Consider the following 19060-nt stretch of genomic DNA (forward strand, 5'->3'; position numbering starts at 1 on the left):
ATACACATTCTGAGTGAGCCAAACTGCCAAGCAAAGCAGCTAAATGTTAGCCAAATGTGAATCATAAGCCAAGATAACACTGGGCAGTTTTGTAGATTTTTACCGCCATCTACTACACACAGAAAGGAAATCTCCACCCTAAAACACACCAAATGTGTTTATTCTGAAATATTTGTGATGCATTTGGTGATTCCAGTGCTAATCTTGGAGGCAAGTTCTACATTTTCATTATGCGCAGGAGAAATTAGTGGGTGTGTGACACCAGCATCATGGGGACATTGCTGGTGCAGTTACTTTAAACAACCTCCTAAAAACAAAAGCACAGCAGACCCCCCCCCCCCCCCCCCCATTTTCAGCAACTTTAATGATGGAGGTTTAAACTACAAAATCAAATTTTTCATTCACAAATTAAACCTTGGACACGACTGAAGTCCGGTGTTATTTTACGAAACAGCATACAAGTTCAAGCATTTCGGAGTGGCGTTTTCTTTTCAATTTAACCATCAAAAAAAAAAAAAAGGAAGACTGCAAACGGTGATTCTGTGGCAAAATTCATGGTCTAGTCAGTGTCTGGAAAATATCTGGTTCACACTAATTCACAAATGCAGTGACCTTTAGCTCACCTGTCAGAGGAGTCTCCTGCTATGATACATAACACTGAGGATAACGATAGGACGAACTAAAGAGTCATTTGAAAATTCGCAGAGAATTTCTACCACCCTTAAATCAGCCCTTGGCATTTCACATAACTATTACTCACACAAGATGAAATGCACACAAGTAACCCAGCAGCAGGCTTAATGAATGTCACCACAGAGGATGATTTATTTATGCTATCGCTAGATCACTGGGTCAGGTATAAAAGCTACACAAGGTAAAAATGCAAAGAACATTCAAAACGGATTCAAACGTTTGGACAGGTGTGCGTGCGCACAAGTATACACACAACTTGCTTGGTGTTTCAGCAGCACTATCAAAGTTCACATGGTCAGATCTCATATTAGAGAGAAGTCAACTAGAAGGAAGACTAGTATATTAACAGCATAAACAAGAATGAGTTTATTTGCATTAAAAAAAAAAAAAGAAAAAAGGGAGGGGCGCACACTAAGATTAGCTACCTACCTTACCTTGTAAGGTAGGACACACCCCCTCATTCCCAGTGGACATCGGTTTCTGTAGTCTCTCCTCCTACACATGACAGAGCTATGTAGCCTGCTTCCAAGAATGCAGAGGGCAATTCCCAGAGACGGGGAATAAAATCAATTCCCCTCCATGTCCATACATTCATTAGAATGAGTACAGATGTAGCTGTGAATCTTATTTATGCACAGACCGACAAATCTGCTTAGTTTTATAAGCAATGACAAAACTGCTTTAAGAAAAGCTCAGACATGCCAGACAATTTTCAAGCATTGCTTCCCTCAACCAAGTGGGTTACTACCATGCCTGTAACATGCCACATGCTCTTGGTTCAACATGAAATGTACACCATCATGAGGTTATTTACTTTGCAGTCATCTATAGGGGGCTAGGATTCAATCCAACTGCAGACATATGCCAGTGGCTTTAAATACAGTGTAGTATATCGCATACACAATGAAACAGAAAACAGATTTCAAGACAGCCATTTGATAAACAACAGGCCTCATTTGTCAAACTGGATATGAAACTATTTAGTCATAAGTCTAGGAGCATTTACACAAGAAAATTGGTATTCATGAAAATCCAGTTCAGTTGGAAAAACAAACATTCGTATCACCTCCCGAGTTTGTATAATTATACCTTGTAATGAGAATATAACGTGAACCTCCGTTGATTATGCTGACGACTTCTGCTCCTCAGATCTGCCTGATCCATCCTGATGCCCTATGCCTGGCTGGAGTCTCATGTCATTGCTCCTGTGGAAGACGGCCCCATACACACAGTCAAAAGTCTCACTTGGAAGATTGGACACTTATAGTAATGCATTTGTGTCTGAGGACTAAAGTTGACTTGCTAACTTTAGGACTGCAGTTGTCATGAACAGTTTTGCACTCAAGTTTCCACCAACGAACGGTTTATAACTTCAATAAAACAGACTTCATGTTAAAACTATAATGATTTTCCTGGTTTCACAGTTATATGTTGTGACTATACAGGACACAGTTATAGAAGCGAGTTATTATAAATCACGCCATCTTATCACCCAAATGAGGATGGGTTCCCTTTTGAGTCTGGTTCCTCTCGAGGTTTCTTCATGTCGTCTGAGGGAGTTTTTCCCTTACCACCATCGCCACAGGCTTGCTCATTGGGGATAAAATTAGCTCGTATTTAAAGCCTTTAATTTTCTGTAAAGCTGCTTTGCGACAATGTCTATTGTTAAAAGTGCTATAAAAATTTAACTTGACAGACTAGGATTGACCCGAGTAACTGCAATTTTACATATAGATTACATTGAGGACCAAGTAGCTTATTTATTTCAAGTGCACAATTTTATAAACATTTTGGGAATCTCATTAGTCTTACATTATTGACTTCCAACCCAAAGGAATGCCAAATAAGACTCTCTTTTGTCTTTAAATCAAGACAAAACTGCAGTAGCTCACATGAATTGATAGCAGAGCAATATTAAAAAAAAAAAAAAAAAAAAAAGAAAGATTTAGTGCACTTCATCGTTAGGAGGTGCACTTTCCCCAATTGTCATTTTCAGCTCTCCACTAGCTTAAATCTAGTAGGATTTTTTTTTTCAAATATTGTTTGGCCTAGTAGTGCAGTAGTAGTGATGGTAGGCATTCAATATTAGGGGTTACACATTAATCCACAAATTTATGACAGCATCCTTCAAGCATCTTGAAACAGGAGCAATTCACCAGCAAGTGGTGACATTATATAATTATGGTTGAAACATGTTGAAGACTATGGTATACTCAGCAATTCTAATTTTCCCTTCAGTATTTGGCTCACGAATCTTTCATTAGTGGATGGTGGAACCTTTTTCCGCGGCACATCTGTGGAACAGCTGCTCCTGGTCGTTTTTAGGGGTCACTGGGTGAAGATGGAGCCTTCTGGAAAAATGCCATTTAATCCAGGCCATGAAGATTCCCTGGAAAATTAAACCCTCGACCACACTGGTGAGGCACTTAGTCAGAAGCCCCCATTCTGGAAAAAGACATTCAGAATGATTAGTGATGCCCTCCTGTAGGGGGTCAGGGAGATATGTGCATACGTAGGAGGGGCCTTTGTAATTCAATTAGTCCCAGTGCTCAGCTCACAAGCAAAGAGGCATGAAAAGGATTCATATGTCCATCCACACATGGCCAAGTACGCCTTGCACCAATTTTTCCTAACAGCTTTCTGCTTACCACATACTCATCTACTAAACGTCCTTCATGGCTGTGACATTCCGTATGACCTTCCCACAGCTCGGGCTCGGACGTGCTAACAAAATACTGCCAGGAATCTGTCTGAGAACAGAGCCTGAAGCCCAACACTGACAAAAGAACACAAAAAGCTACTGTCCATCATAACTCTTAGCTTCACTGGCCCTTGTAAAATGCATCTTGTTGCTCCAAAACACCCCTCCCCAAGCTACACAGTGTTAATCCACTGCAGAGCTCCCTCTGAGTGACCTCGTAATAATTTATCGCAGCTGCATTTTCTCCCAGCTAACACAGAAATCAAACAGTAGCCTGAACACTTTTCATGTTTCCCTGGGTGGATCTTATTCTACCAGCAGATGCCCAATGCTCACATCAATAATCCTGTTCAGAACAAGGACCTGGAAGAGGAACTGGATTGATAGGAAATGCTGGGCAAAGACACTTGCATCTGAACAACACTGAACCCATAATCGATCACTTGCAATTTGATCCAGCACATGCCAATGCTTCAACCAGAGCAATATTGCAATTTTAACGATGCTCCAGGTACAGGTTATATCAGCAGATTTCTGGAGTCTCTGAACCATTTTCTACAGGCCAACAACTCTATTCCAATAACATACAGGTTGCCTCAAACAGCCAAGTGTACAGATGAAACATCTTGTAGATCCCAGAGATCCCAACCAGGTGGATTCATGAGAGGTTGGCAGAAAATGCATTCTTGCAAAAAATCTCTCAGACAAATCAATCCCTACTAGTCCAGGATGTTCAGTGTTTAGTGCCTCCATGGCAGGTCAGCAAGGGCAACAATGGCCTCTGCTACAGAGTGAAAGGTCAGGGCAGAGCCTCTGAGGGGGATTACAGCTCTGCACACTGAGCCTTCCTCTGGGGAAACTCAACCCTGCCATGTTGGGATCCTTCACAGCTGCCCTGAAACACCAACAGCAGATGGTGGAGGTGGTTAGGATTTAGCATGGTATCATTTTAAACTTGCGCACAGAATTTTATTTCAGGTGCTACAAAGAAAGCCCACCAAAGGAAGCTGAAAAGAGTGTTGCATCAGTTTGTTTCGAGTGTGTACGAAGAAAAAAAAAACATATCTGCTCGGAGCTGTGGCATTTTTAAAACACACGATTTTCTAGTGTTATTTTACCAAAATACATATTTTGATTACTTCATCTGTAGCCCTAAAAAGATCTGTCAGAAGCCATTTGTGATTCATCAGAATATAAACTGAACATCGGACAGGTCATTGTTTTGTCTAGTGCATACGTACACATTAAAATAGTGTGCAAAACCACCTGGCACTGTTTAATGAAGTGAGATTTCTTCCTCATATTGTCAACGGAATTTCTTTCCTAACGCATCTCCACCCTAGCTCACTCTTTAGAAATCGAAATCTACATCCGGATTTCTGTAAAGCCGCTTTCCGATGATGACGATGACCATTACCATTAAAAAGATCCATAAAAATAAAACTGAAGTGAACCGAATGCATATGCAAGACTTGCTCTGACAGAAGAGCACAATATGATCCACCACTACTAACTGTAAATGCAATTATCATCCTCTCAACGCTATCAATAATATAATAAAACAATACTGGCTTTAATACATCCATATTTTCCCCAGTATCACGTCAATTACATTTTACATAGGAAGTGTGGGCTTGGTCATACTATAGTCTTTGTTAGCCCCTGTTGAGCTAAAATCAGGGTCACCACTATTGGATGTGAACGCTGAACATTTAAATGGGATATGAAAATGCTTACATCAAGTTTCATTTCAATGATAAGACAAATAGAATATAAACAAAAAAAAAAAACGCATATGAAAGGGTATCATGTGGGATTCAACATCATTAAAAAGGTATATAAAGGGCTTGAAAGGTTTGTGGTTTTCAGGAAAAACTCGAGCAAAAATTCAAACCCTTTTCAATGTCAAACTTGAAAGTTTTACAGTTTCAGATATGTGTTCAAGGTTTTAAAGCTGCTCAAAAATGTGTTCGTACCAGACATGAATACTGATCAAGGTCTTCTATTAGTGCTATGAAATAAACAAGAACAACTGAACATTACTGTTTGGGGTATGCATTAAACACTCCCAGACTTCAGATGTTTGAAGCCGTTTCTTGAACTATTTTGGTTGTGTTTCATATTTGTTGAATGTAGTAAAATAACTAAAAAAAGATGAATAGTGTGCCATGACAAAATGATTGCAACATAGTTCTTTAATGGAGCATCTGCTGTAGCTCTAAACAATGTCAAATTATAGTAGTAGTAGTAGCAGCAGCAGCAGCAGCAATAGTAGTTATTAATAAACTCATAAGAAAATCAGTCCAGTTTTACAGAACAGTGCATTTTTGTGGCTACTGCCTCATGGCTGTGGCTACTACTGTCATCGTGTTGTAAGAATGTATGTAACAAATAGTGCACTGCACATACAGGTGTTCCTATTAAAGAGACCGGTGAGTGTATACAATTCGGTTCACCATTCGAAATAAATGGACTAGACTAAAGAAATCGCTTTCAGACATGTTTATGCTCATTACTGAGGGAAAGTACAGTCCTATTTTAAAATATACTCCAGGTTGTCCCCCTTTCCTTGCCTTCTTCAGCCAGTGGTCCCATGTGTGATGTAGATGTGACACGCTTCCAAGTTGTTACAGGAAGTTGTCAGAAAGAGCATTGAGACCACTGAGCTCTAGCACCAGGCCTTTTCCAGGAAATAAGAGTTTCGGTCATGGCGACAGCGTGTGTATGCCAGCCTCGGTTCGGAGGTTTCAGTTTCAAAAACTGTAAGAGGTACAAGATAAAAAGTAGAGTCACTTGGTATATTTTACTTCTGTGATTTTTAAAATTGCTCATTTTCAGATTATGCTTCATTTTTGTGGCTACTGCCTCAGAGAGTGTGTGTGTGTGTGTGTGTGTGTGTGTGTGTGTGTGTGTGTGTGTACGCGCTATATTTACTGTATGGACACGGCATCAGAAAGCAATTTTCTTTATAAGCAGTAGCCACATGTACCCATAGGGTACCCATTTTTCATTGGTGAAATGGCTGGAGCTGGAACATTATCCAACAATCATTTCATCATGAAAACAGTTCAAAGTTAAGCAATCCCTGAAATCAATTCTAAAAAGCTATAGGTGACTAGTGAAGGGATTTAAGAGATGTAATGTAATCTCTAGTTCTGGAATGTGTCAGGTTCTGATAAACGTTGTCAATGTAACCAGAGCTCTTGGGTAGCCCAGACTTTGTACATGCTCGGAGATCTATAGATAGTAAACATGCTAAACGGCTAGCAACTGCTTGTGGTTCAGCAAGTAACTGACCTGCATCAAATAGTTGTCATATTCAATGCATGAGCGATATTAGGAACAAGATTTATACAGATTTTGGTGAGTCAGTTACGACCGCTGGTTAGTACTCAAGTGGACTCTCCTAAAAGGATGAAAGAACTCTTCTCAGGGGAGTTAGAGAAAATCAGATTAATTGAAAATGGTGGTGATTTTTGCCTATTGCAAACAAAGGAAGGAACTGCAGCCCAGATGGGTCAAAAATTGACTACACTGGTGAATTAAAAAAAAAAAAAAAAAAGCGGGGGGGCGGAAGAGAGAGAAAAAAATAAAATATCATACGCGTCTTATTGTTTGAAAACAAAAATGACCCATTAATCCATTTCATTTCCTTAATAAACATGGGGCCATACTGGTCTCTGGTTTTCAAAGTTTCTTACAATTAATGTCAGGCAGACAGAGAGAAGTTTCCAATAATGTACTGTTGATGTGGGCCTGAGAGTCAGTGATACACAGCGCTGTCACTGTTTCATCTCCAGACACATTCAGTCCTTGAATAAGCCGTATTGTGAACTGCCAGTTGTGGTAACACAGGCATTCAGTCTTGGCTTGCATGGGAAGACATTTGCTGCACTGACACCACTAATTTCCATCCGCCCTGGGCTTTCAACTTCTGAACCAGCTGACTCAATACTCTCTCTCTCTCTCTCTTCTGAATCTCTCCTCATGAATACACTGCAATTCTGCATATGTATCTTCCAGTTTTAATGGATACCATTTAAAAAAATAAAAATAAAATAAAATCTGGGATGGTTTAGAAATAAATGACCTTTTCAACATCCTCATACTTACTCACTCCCCCCTCTCACAGTAACTACCACATGTTAAATAAAAATATAATCTGTAAAATCAAAGAGTAGTATATCCCACTTTAACTAGTTGGACTGGCTCCAGCTAGAGGACACCGAGATAACCAGAGGATACCGACTTATACGGATAAGAAAATATAGGATACTTGATCTTTCTAGAATGCATAATACGCATCATGATATGTAGGTTTGCATATTTTTTTTTTATATAAAACGCTTCAGAGCAAAATTTCTAAAAATCAGCTTCACAGTTTGTAAAAACACTAAACATATCTTGAGACACACAACGCATCAGAAATGTTTCTCAAGCAACAGAAAATTACACCCAAGCAAATTAGTAAGCAACAAAACGATGCAAAAAGTCTAGTGTGACCACCACGTAATAATTAGCACAGCTCCTCCATTTATTTTAATCGAAAACAGACACACCACACACCCACATTCTTGTTTTCTGTCAGCTCACAACTTCACAGATTTCACTTTAATTGCATTTGGTCTGACAGCTGAAAACACTAAAGTCTGCTGTATCTCTGTAGCAAGAGGCCAAAAATCAAAATCAAATGCTACTGCTGCATACAACTTGCCTCAGAATTGCTAATTTGCAGGTTGAGGTCATTTTAGGTGGGGTTTACATTAGACCGTATCAGCGGATCATCAGATTAACGTTTTTAAAACGATTAGTGTGCACACAGCAACACCAATACACGATTCGCGTGCACACAGCAACGCCAATACACGGATACGCTCGGCTCCGCAGGCATCCTGCGCTCCAAATCACTCCGCCCTGAACAGCGAGTGCCCTCTGGAGGGTGCGCACTCCGGCCCTGCGCAGCTCACAGAGCACGCGAGTGAAGTGCACAACCAGTGATTCGGGACTGAGCCGCTGTGTGTGTGATCCCAGCGCATATCACTTACCACTTGCAAGTGGAAGGATGGCAAGCCTAAAGACAATCATAACTACACAATGGGCAGTATTTGCATCAGTATTTTCATACTTTTATACTCTTTAATGAAAGGTGATACAAGGCGGAAGTCCGCGCCGTTTTTCAGCAGTCGCGTCACATGACCAACGCCAGCGAATCAGGAAGGTGGATGTCACAGTGACGTTGTCCAATGACGATGCCAGCTAGAGCTCAGCACAGCGTATCTGCATATCCTCAATGTTTACACAGAACCGGACCAGACACGATCTGGATTGAATACGTGGACCCTGGCGGATTCCCGTTTCCCGGCGTTTTAATGTAAACGGACAGTGCATCCGCGAAGAAAACGAGACAGATACGGTCTAATGTAAACTTGGCCTTAGACCTTGGCAAATTCGACATACAAAACGGGGCAGGGCGGGACATGACACTTCTCCATATGTGTCTTTTGTTAGTAATGAACTACTCTATCTGATGAGTAAGGTGCATCTTCCTTCCTAAACCGTGAACTGTATCATTGTTACAGATTTAACAAGCGAATGTGTCACTGTCTTGATTGATCTAAAGCAAATATTCCACGAAATCGAGCCGTACATGAGCTGATAGCTGATGAGGCACGGAGTGGTGAGTTGGCTGTAAGCCATGTATGAGGAGTGAGTAGAATAACTTATTCTATCCACATTCACTGGATTTTGAGAAACAGAGCATTTTATTTTTAGCAAACATGATAGATAAAAACTTCATACAAAACATCCGATAAAATTTCCGCTTAGAATGTAAACAAACCAGCAAAATGACAGTAGCAATTTGTGAAAAATGCAATAATTCTTGAAAAATGATACGTTCTTACCATCAAATACTTTTATTCCAGATGTTGTTGCTTTTTTTTTTTGTATTTTTTGGGGTTTTGTTTTCGAGTAGAGTTTTTATTTCATCCTCGGTTGGTTCAGCAACGCGCTCTGCCATTTTGTTTCTCTCTACTCATGGTATATGAGCTGACTGGCTACTCTACCACTGGACTATCAGAGCACACAAGTGAGCCCCGTAGTTGACGAGGCCCTTTCTGTGCGGAGTTTGCATGTTCTCCCCGTGTCCGCGTGGGTTTCCTCCGGGTGCTCCGGTTTCCCCCACAGTCCAAAGACATGCAGGTTAGGTTAACTGGTGACTAAATTGAGCGTAGGTGTGAATGTGAGTGTGAATGGTTGTCTGTGTCAGCCCAGTGATGACCTGGCGACTTGTCCAGGGTGTACCCCGCCTTTCGCCCGTAGTCAGCTGGGATAGGCTCCAGCTTGCCTGCAGAACAGGATAAAGCAGAGATATATATACACTTTTTTTTTTTTTGTGCGTGCTACTGTTTACTTCTGATGCAGTACATAGCCATGTTGACATTACTCTGCAAACAAAAAAGGAACCTGTAGTTGAGAAGCCTTCCCTAGCCTTGAAATTTCCAGTTGAGGAGGCTGGTTCGGTGACTTTTACTGGCTGTAGGCAGGAAATTGCAACTTCACCTTGAATGCAGCAGAAGTCTAAACTGAAACCGCAAGCAAAACCTTCTCAGGTCTCATCTCATTATCTCTAGCCACTTTATCCTGTTCTACAGGGTCGCAGGCAAGCTGGAGCCTATCCCAGCTGACTACGGGCGAAAGGCGGGGTACACCCTGGACAAGTCGCCAGGTCATCACAGGGCTGACACATAGACAACCATTCACACTCACGGTCAATTTAGAGTCACCAGTTAACCTAACCTGCATGTCTTTGGACTGTGGGGGAAACCGGAGCACCCGGAGGAAACCCACGCAGACACGGGGAGAACATGCAAACTCCGCACAGAAAGGCCCTCGCCGGCCACGGGGCTTGAACCCGGAACTTCTTGCTGTGAGGCGACAGCACTAACCACTACACCACTGTGCCACCCACCTTCTCAGGTCAATTGTGTTATGTATCTTGTTCTCGATTGGCATAAAGCAACGCATTTACAAATTTTTGTGCAAAAGCTTTGTGAGGTAGCTGTTAGAGGCTTCAAATAACTAGAATGGTGCACTTTACAAGGAGCTTTACAGAAATAAATCTAAAGGACTCCATTTAGTTCACAGTGAGTTATGCAGACATTATGAAAGAAAAAGTGGAACTCCCCACTGACTTATTATTTAAGGATACTATTAGAGGCATTTTCCTTTACAATAGTTACATGAATTCATCTTTTTTTAAACTGATGTATGGGCAAGGCTGCGCACGCTTGTGGGTTGCCCTGTGTTCTTATTCCATGTGTAGAAAAAGCTCAAAGGCTCAGACCACAGATATATTGCACACTTTTAAAAAAAAAAAAGTTTCATCTATTCAGCATAAGCGAGAAAGAAAACCAGAGGGAAAGGAAAGCGATTTCTGTATGATGCTCCTAATACTTGTATTTAGACAGAATCTCCTCTTGAACTTTGCTGTTTCGTTTCTTCCATGGCCGTATTCTGTCCACATTTATGCCGCCTACACTGCATTGTTATTTCCTTTTCAGTTCTCTAGTGGATTCAAAATCTGCTCGCTTCCAGAACCATTCCCATTTGTCCTTTACGCTGAGGTTTTCATAGATTCAGATATAAAGGGCAGGTTAAAAGGGAGAATTCAACCTTAACCATCAGATGCTAATGAGGTCCTGGCTCGTCTGTGTGTATGGTACCTGTCTGACTCTTTAGCTAATCCCAACTAAACAGAGCTGCCATTTACAGACAGACAAATCACATCTGTGATGAATAGTTTCTTCAAGGTAAAATGCAAAAGACAGGCCTGAATTTATGCAGCTAGAATGGGTATGTTGATTCTGGTGTCTTGTCACAGTATGTTGAGCTAAAGCCTATGGGAAGCAAGGCACGACATTCAGAACAAAAGCGAGGACTCCGGTATAGAATGTCCCGTAATATGATACACAGCCATTGTGCATGATACAATCGCAGCTCAAAGGCGATTCAATCATAGCCCTGTGCTAGGTCCTCCCTCTCTCCCCTAATAGATACTCCACAATCCCTTACCGCAGAGTTGCAAAAACAAACACAAACACACCCACACGCCGACACACATATGCAAGTACATACCGCATGCTGCATATTTCAAAATCTTTGGAGCGCAGGATAAATGAGAGCAGTATCATGTGAAAGCCCTTTCCTCACAGCCTTTTAGAAGAATGCAAACAGACACATGGCTGCATATAATGTTGCTAATTACTCAGGCCATAAGAATGAACATTTGGATGGAGGGGTGGGGGTCAGTAACATGAGCGCTCATGCAAAAAGCAGACCTGCACTACTGACACACACACACACACACACACACACACACACAGAGGCTCAAATAAACTACTTGACCAAAGATAGATCAGTGAATGTTCTTGCGTTACAGTTGGCAGTCTGTACAAATAGCACACATTCTATACAGCAAAAGGATAAACACTAATAAAAATAATCCTGGATTTTAGCTGGATGTAGTAACTACATTAACAATTTATCCATCAAGCCACATTTTCCAACTGTACATAGCAGAAATTTCAAACCACTCAGAACATCATCTAATACACGTTTTAATAGTGAATTTAACCTTAATCTTATGTTCACTAGCAAGTGATGAATCATTTGTTTACTGCTACCTGTTTAGCTCTTTGGCGTCACGGTGGTGTAGTGGTTAGCGCTGTCGCCTCACAGCAAGAAGGTTCTGGGTTCAAGCCCAGTGGCTAACAGGGGCCTTTCTGTGCAGAGTTTGCATGTTCTCCCCGTATCCACGTGGGTTTCCTCCGGGTGCTCCGGTTTCCCCCACAGTCCAAAGACATGCAGGTTAGGCTAACTGGTGGCTCTAAATTGACTGTAGGTGTGAATGGTTGTTTGTCTCCATGTGTCAGCCCTGCAGCAACTTGTCCAGGGTGTACCCTGCCTCTCGCCCATAGTCAACTGAGATAGGGTCCAACTTGCCCGCGACCCTGCACAGGATAAGCAGTTCTGGATAATGGATGGATGTTTGTTTGTTTGTTTATCTCTATCTGTACCAATCATTAATTCTTATAATGCTGCTAATTACCAAGTATCTTGCGGACATGCTCTGTCCAGCATTTACACAAGTGCTCATTTAAAGCTGACTAGTTTAAGAGAAATTTCATTTTAAATTTTTTTTGCACATCAAACAGGAAACGAGAAGCAGGTAGGAACTAAAGATGTGACTAGAAAAAAAAAAGTAGGATTTCTGTTTGAATTTCTCTTTACCACGTCATGCTTAATTTGGACAGAATTACGAAAAAATCAACTGGAAAAAAAAAAAAAAAAAATCACTTGTTGCACTGTTGCTTTGTCACTCCTGAGCTGGCCACCGTCTTAGAAATTGTGGTTCCACGTCATGCATAGAAAGTAAACATCATCTGTGTCACTTACTAGTGTGAACACAGGGTGACAACAGACCATGGCAAACCTACTTTTTTTAAAAGCATTCGTGAAATCAAATTAGACCTCCATTACTTTTGATTATGTGCCTATATGTAGCTATACAGACTTATGGCATATTATGGACATACAATATGGACACGAGTGTTTAACTGGGAAATACACCACTCATTTTTCATACGGTACGAGCTACATCCAGGACATGGAGATCCAAAACCATGACATAAATCTCTAGGTCACTCGTGGAGAAATTGAGGAGTTGTTTCGATAAATTTGGGTACTTTGTTTTAGAATGCATCTACATAATAACAGGGTTCTCCAGAAAATCTGAAGTAGCTGGCTTTAAATAAAAAGTAGGCAGCTCTGGAACTTGCAGTAGCAAAGCCAAAGGCATGTGTGGGGGCATGCCCCCCCAAGAAAATTTTGAAATTTCACATGCCTTCTGGTGCATTCTCAGCTAATAAATTACCAACCATCTCCCTGTAAAATACAACCCCGATTCCAAAAAAGTTGGGACAAAGTACAAATTGTAAATAAAAATGGAATGCAATGATGTGGAAGTTTCAAAATTCCATATTTTATTCAGAATAGAACATAGATGACAAATTAAATGTTTAAACTGAGAAAATGTATCATTTAAAAGAGAAAAATTAGGTGATTTTAAATTTCATGACAACAACACATCTCAAAAAAGTTGGGACAAAGCCATGTTTACCACTGTGAGACATCCCCTTTTCTCTTTACAACAGTCTGTAAACATCTGGGGACTGAGGAGACAAGTTGCTCAAGTTTAGGGATAGGAATGTTAACCCATTCTTGTCTAATGTAGGATTCTAGTTGCTCAACTGTCTTAGATCTTTTTTGTCGTATCTTCCGTTTTATGATGCGCCAAATGTTTTCTATGGGTGAAAGATCTGGACTGCAGGCTGGCCAGTTCAGTACCCGGACCCTTCTTCTACACAGCCATGATGCTGTAATTGATGCAGTATGTGGTTTGGCATTGTCATGTTGGAAAATGCAAGGTCTTCCCTGAAAGAGACGTCGTCTGGATGGGAGCATATGTTGCTCTAGAACCTGGATATACCTTTCAGCATTGATGGTGTCTTTCCAGATGTGTAAGCTGCCCATGCCACACGCACTAATGCAACCCCATACCATCAGAGATGCAGGCTTCTGAACTGAGCGCTGATAACAACTTGGGTCGTCCTTCTCCTCTTTAGTCCGAATGACACGGCGTCCCTGATTTCCATAAAGAACTTCAAATTTTGATTCGTCTGACCACAGAACAGTTTTCCACTTTGCCACAGTCCATTTTAAAATGAGCCTTGGCCCAGAGAAGACGTCTGCGCGTCTGGATCATGTTTAGATACGGCTTCTTCTTTGAACTATAGAGTTTTAGCTGGCAACGGCGGACGGCACGGTGAATTGTGTTCACAGATAATGTTCTCTGGAAATATTCCTGAGCCCATTTTGTGATTTCCAATACAGAAGCATGCCTGTATGTGATGCAGTGCCGTCTAAGGGCCCGAAGATCACGGGCACCCAGTATGGTTTTCCAGCCTTGACCCTTACGCACAGATTCTTCCAGATTCTCTGAATCTTTTGATATTATGCACTGTAGATGATGATGTTCAAACTCTTTGCAATTTTACACTGTCGAACTCCTTTCTGATATTGCTCCACTATTTGTCGGCACAGAATTAGGGGGATTGGTGATCCTCTTCCCATCTTTACTTCTGAGAGCCGCTGCCACTCCAAGATGCTCTTTTTATACCCAGTCATGTTAATGACCTATTGCCAATTGACCTAATGAGTTGCAATTTGGTCCTCCAGCTGTTCCTTTTTTGTACCTTTAACTTTTCCAGCCTCTTATTGCCCCTGTCCCAACTTTTTTGAGATGTGTTGCTGTCATGAAATTTCAAATGAGCCAATATTTGGCATGAAATTTCAAAATGTCTCACTTTCGACATTTGATATGTTGTCTATGTTCTATTGTGAATACAATATCAGTTTTGAGATTTCTAAGTTATTGCATTCCATTTTTATTTACAATTTGTACTTTTGTCCCAACTTTTTTGGAATTGGGGTTGTACATGTATGAAATTTCCCTCCAGATGTGTGTGCTTGGCTTTCTCAGTTACCCTCTGTAGTACGCTGCCTGGTTCTGTAACATAACTACATATGCTACAGTGTAGTCACATGGTCTGGCTCAGCCAATCAGAGCATGAAAATTGATCAATAAATATGGCATCGCTTCCAGTCATGACCCGAATCAAAGACAATTTCGTGGTGGAATAATTGGATTTGCAGCAAATTATGGGCAGCAGAGATATTATTTAAAATAATAATAATAATAATAATAATAATAATAATAATAATAATAATAAAATAAAATCACTTGAACATCGAAAAGGCAGGGTTTCCCCCCCCCTTGGGATCGAATAGCCAGCACAGACAGTCTGTGTAGGCAGAGAACACTGGTCTCTGAATAAAAACAACAAAATCACATGTTGGCTTCAAGATATGAAGAAGTTTATCTTCTCACATTGAAAAAGTTACATTTTTCATACCTAAATAAATCACAGATCTGAGGACATACTTCTTAATATTTCACTCTGATGACGTCACTCCCAGTGTTTTCCTGCTGACTGGATGCACGTTGTCAAAATGGTGAACCGGTTCAAAATTTAACTTCTGTTAATTAACTTGCATATATTTTTCTTTTTTGTGGCTGTATCCATATAATATAAAGAACATTACATGGTGGTGCGAAGATAAGAAGCTTATCTTCTCAATGTTTTCAACACTTCACTCATGAATATGTTCACCACTCAAAGATAAACTTCATATCTTTGCACCACCATGTAATAGCCTCTATATATCAAATACAGACCTATATCAAACCTTTATTATTTTATCCACATTCACTGGATGAGCAATCGCATGCTCTGATTGGTTACTCTACTACAAGGCTATCAGCTCATATACCGTGAGTAAAGAAAAACATGGTGGAGTGTGTTGCTGAACCAACCGAGGACGAAATAAAAGCTCTACTCAAAAACAAACCCCCCCAAGACACAAAAGGAATAAAACCTTTAATCTTCAATAATTATAGGAGCAATTTGTGAAAAATGCTATAGTCATTTCGCCGGTTTGTTTACATTAAGTGGAAATGATTTTGTCAGACGTTTTGTAGAAAAAAAAAAAAAAAAAAGTTATCGAATTTGAAAAAAAAAAAAAAAAAGGAGCTCCATTTCTTAAAATCCAGTGAATGTGGATAGAATAAAACAGTTATTCTACTTAATCTCGTCATACATGACTTATAGCTAAGTCGGCGCTATGCACCTTGTCGGCTATCAGCTCATGTACGACTCAGTTTCATGGAATAACTTAAATATACTGCAAAGGTCAAAGAACAAGAAGTTGTCAGTCAATTAAAAATCATTAGTCAGAGTGATAAATGGCATTTGTTTTAGCCTGCAATTAAATCAGTGGTCAGACTTTAGCTTGGTTTAGGTCTTAAGACCCTAAAAAGACCTTAAAAAGGTCTTATTAGCCCCCTGCTGATCATGAACTGCTTTAGTGTGTAAATACGATACTTTTAAACCACAGAATGCACCATTTACGCTATGTTCACACTGCAAGGCTTAATGCTGAATTCCGATTTTTTTGTGAAATCCGATTTTTTTGTGAGGTCGTTCACATTAACAAATATATGCGACTTGTATGTGATCCTCAGTATGAACGAAAAGCGACCTAAAAGTGTTCCGCATGCGCATTGCAGGATACGACAACGTCACACGCAGTGAGCATGGCCAGTGTTTACGGAAGTAACCTAAAGTTTCCTGTGTATGACAGTAGCCAGCATGGAGTACCTGGTGATGATGCAGTTGTTGTTGTGACAGAGCCAGAACATGCACAATAGCCTGATGTTAAGGAGGAGGTTGAGAAGGAAGAGGGCAAGGGTTTTGGCTCAGGCGTTCTGCGGGGTAGTGACTGCAACCTCCGTTCAAAGGAACGTGTCATGCGCCATGTTTTTGTAACTTTCGAGAGACCCGCCGCCTACTTCAGCGCAGAATAGTGACGTTTGTGGCTTGCTGATGACATGTAAGTCAGATGAATGCGACCTGGCGGTTCAGACTGAAGTCGCATATGAAAAGATCGGATAGGAATCGGAATTAGGACCACATATCCAAACGGCCTGGATCGGATTTGAAAAAAAATCGGATCTGTGTCGTTAAAAGATCGGATACAGGTCACATATGGGCGAAAAAATCGGATTTGAGTCACTTCAGCCTGCAGTGTGAACGTAGTGTTAGAGTTGATGCAAGATCTGAATGTATATATTTGTACTAAACCTATGCTAGATATTTGATTCACTTAATTGCTTTTTGTCTTGGTCATTCATTCATTCTTACTACTTCTATCTCTGTTGGTTGTATCCCTGCCATAACTTCACATTGTGTGTACTGCCGTAACCCTCTGGGGATGCGGACGGTGTCTCTAAAAGCAGAAGTGAGGGAAGGGAAAGACAGGGGTTGCTGTAAGTATTGCTGGCTCAGCAACATACAACCGAATGCCTCAGCACCTCAGCTTACTTAGAACAAGAGGGATGCCTCCACTAGGCACACTGACAAGGACATTATCCAGCTATGTGATGGCTTAACAAGACAAGCAGAGCAGCGGTATCATTTTCAGAAAGTGTACACTGGATACTAGAGTTGTATCTACTGTTACCTTTATAAGAGCACTTACGATTCAGGCTGATATTTAAATTTGTCTTTGCTGCTGCCTATTACCCGTTTCCACAGAGTGAGCATCTCCATTACTGAGAGAGAGAACTGAAAAACATAGTCGCTGACTAAAACATCATTAGAAAAGTAATGTTTTGCAAGAATGAGCTTGAAAGCTTCTTGGCATCGAAATCCCTTTCTTGTGCCGTTTATCCTCCCCCCCGGCCACTTTATGAAGGAGCTGCACACGGAGCAATCTCTTAAGCAGCACTGCTATTAACCCCATACTCCAAAGAACCAGGCTTTCAACAAGGGCTACACCAAGCCTCTGCATCAGTTTGTCTCAGGGCTGGCCTGATGATTCAAAGGGAGAACCCTAGTAGTCTGGCACTAGGAGAGCCCCCATGCTAATTCTCTTAATGGACTTTCAGTTTCACTGGGACGTTGCCAAGAGTACAGTTAACACTCATTCTGAGAGCTGGAGAGCTGCTTCAGGAGAGACCAAGGCTAAAACCCAATAAACACATGGGCTCGCCACATGACACAAAATAAATCCATTTGAATGGGCGGGGGTGGATATTATCCTCGTATTAATGCTGTCACCTTTATTCCTTGTATACTGACAATACAAAATGGATGTAAATTTTGATTGATTTCACTGTACTAAACCTACAGAAGGTGTGATACATGATGTTTTCAGACCATTTACAAGCTGACATTCTTCCAAGTAGAACTCTTTCAGAAAGCTAGAAGCCTTTAACCAGTCCAAGAACATCTGTGAGAACAACAAATAATTACAGCTTCAATTTCTGGAGTAAATTGGAGGGGGGGGGGGAGGCAAACACAAAAACCACAGGAATAATATAAACACGGATTTTTTTTTTTTTGGGGGGGGACCCTGCAACATTTTCTAGTTGCCTAGTTTAAATAAATACAGTTCTCAAATTTGTTTCAAGCCAGTGCAGCTTGCCAATCATTTTTTTTAATTAATTGGGTGCACTTTTAAGGCGACTTAATAAGATCCATATGAACCAGCTTCTAATCAGGCACTTTTAATATGCCCTTAAATCAAAGCTTAAGGACACCATTGCACAAAAAAAGTCACTATTAACAAGTTTCCTGTCCACTCCACAATAAGCTGAATATCCAGCAGTGGAGTACAGAGCAGTTGGCTTGCTGCAGTCAGGCACGTTACATGACGGTATGGAGTAAAGGCACTTCCACTCCATGATCTTGACTTCATGGAGAACTACCAAAGTATGCCCTGATGTCACATCACGAGTAGTGCTGCTGGTACTGGGAACCTACAAATTTGAGACACCAACCAGAAATATTTTCAAATACTATTTCTGTTACAGCTGAATAAAAGTACAATGGCAACTCATGCTGGGGCCCTAAAACGTGTCTCAAAAGTGCAAAAAACATGCAGATAAGATTGGTTGGTTAAATAAATAAAATTATTTACTAA

General features: G+C 40.8%; 1 protein-coding gene across 3 annotated transcripts in view; it reads right to left on the bottom strand.

Moving 5' to 3' along the window:
* tln2b (talin 2b) overlaps positions 1–19060 on the bottom strand; it is a 218981-nt gene that overhangs the window by 177658 nt on the left and 22263 nt on the right. Inside the window, exons 1-2 of one of the 3 annotated variants that reach the window (XM_060914862.1) lie at positions 2971–3098; positions 1783–1898 (exon numbers count right to left, since the gene is read on the bottom strand). The exons of the other annotated variants lie outside the window; for them this stretch is intronic. The gene's annotated coding sequence lies outside the window, so the exon portion shown is untranslated. Of the gene's footprint in view, positions 1–1782; positions 1899–2970; positions 3099–19060 lie in introns of those variants that run through there. 3 annotated transcript variants of the gene reach the window in all.

The sequence above is a fragment of the Neoarius graeffei genome, chromosome 2, assembly GCF_027579695.1.
Source record: "Neoarius graeffei isolate fNeoGra1 chromosome 2, fNeoGra1.pri, whole genome shotgun sequence".
NCBI lineage: Eukaryota > Metazoa > Chordata > Actinopteri > Siluriformes > Ariidae > Neoarius > Neoarius graeffei.